The sequence below is a fragment of the Salvia splendens genome, chromosome 5, assembly GCF_004379255.2.
Source record: "Salvia splendens isolate huo1 chromosome 5, SspV2, whole genome shotgun sequence".
Classification (NCBI taxonomy): domain Eukaryota; kingdom Viridiplantae; phylum Streptophyta; class Magnoliopsida; order Lamiales; family Lamiaceae; genus Salvia; species Salvia splendens.
Genome location: NC_056036.1, coordinates 24623720 through 24625133, shown reverse-complemented (window position 1 = coordinate 24625133; position 1414 = coordinate 24623720). Strand labels below are relative to the sequence as shown.

Sequence of the window (1414 nt, the reverse complement as noted above, 5' to 3'; positions counted from 1 at the left end):
CTCTCCTTGCTAGCCAGACTCTTGAAGCACTTTCCTCTAAACTTGAATGTGTGGAAACATGAATTTTTGTGGGTGGAATGGATAAGTTTATATGATGAAACTGATGAGAGATTGTGATGGGAAAAAGGGTTGATAGGGATGTTCTATTTATAGTGAATTTCATACCGTGTGATGTTGAATGTGGCGACAAGATACGTAAGGCTCCTCTCCTCTTATTCTTCATACTCATCATGGTATTGGGGATTTTGTTCCTCTGATTCTAATTAACTCACCGTTGGAGCATGCATGGGGAGGATTTATTCATGCAAGATATTGAAAATGATAATGCGTGTGTGCTATGGCTAGCTGCAACGGGACGAGCAATTTTGTTTAGGTTTGTATACTCAATGTCATACACTAACTAAGCATTGCACAATTATGCCCACTGTTGAGGTTTTGGGGCACTTTAGGCCTTTCTTTGCTGCGTGCATTTGAATAAGCAATATATCTGGGATATTAAGAAACCTATTTAATATAGTAAGCATTATATCTGGGTTGTCGAGTAATACTAGTTCAGTCATGCATTTTAGCTCATTCATCAGTTCGATATTTGCCATGTTTTTCTGTTAATTGTGGCTTCATTATAAAAACTTTTTTATGTAGTATATGTTATGTGTAGGCTCTTCCACTATATCTGGATAAGTTGTTTCCTATTGTTGCTGTCATTCCGTCGACTGTTGGTGAGTCACACTTTTTTTTACTGCATTTGGTCATACTTCTTCGATGAGATTAAATCATACATATGTTTATGTTGGTTGAACAGATAATCCCTCAAGCAGCTTGCTCTAGACATGGTTGGTTGCGGGTGCTTATTGTGTATGGCTTGTGCACATTTTGATGATCATTTGCTACCCGATTGCTTACCCTGTTGAAAAGGTAACGCAATTATTTTTGTAATTTTGGCAGCTGATAGTTGACAATTATGTGTTTACGGGATACTAACTTGAACATTTGCTTAACAGCCTATGAAATTGATCAAACGGAAGACATGACAATGCTGAGTTGGTTCAAAAAAGGAAAGAATGAGGACAGAGATTACTGCTGCCCCATTTGCTTTGATGACTTCCACATTCTATGTTGGACTAACTGTCGCCATTGGTTTTGTGGCAAGTCTCTCTCTTTCTGCATTTTTTTCTTTTCAACTTCAACTTGAAATGAAGAAATTGGACTCTTAAATTTGTGGGTTTTGGTTTCTTGTTGCCTCTGCCTAAAAAAGAAATGCAGCTTCTATTTATCAATATTTGATTAAATGTGGGAGGAAATGAATAGATTAAATGTGTTTCATGGAAAATTTCCAGTATTGCAAGTGTCATAGGTGTCGATCCTTGATATCTAATCTGGTTCCCTTCAGCCAGGAAGACAAGTTCGCAAGATA

At 37.3% G+C, this 1414-nt stretch overlaps 1 long non-coding RNA gene across 1 annotated transcript; it reads left to right on the top strand.

Annotated features, from left to right (window-relative positions):
• The first annotated feature begins 660 nt into the window (after nt 1–660).
• Nucleotides 661–1142, top strand: LOC121803489. Its single transcript, XR_006051023.1, has 3 exons — nt 661–719; nt 803–915; nt 1002–1142. It is a non-coding gene; the product is annotated as an uncharacterized LOC121803489 (long non-coding RNA).
• The last annotated feature ends 272 nt before the right edge of the window (nt 1143–1414 follow it).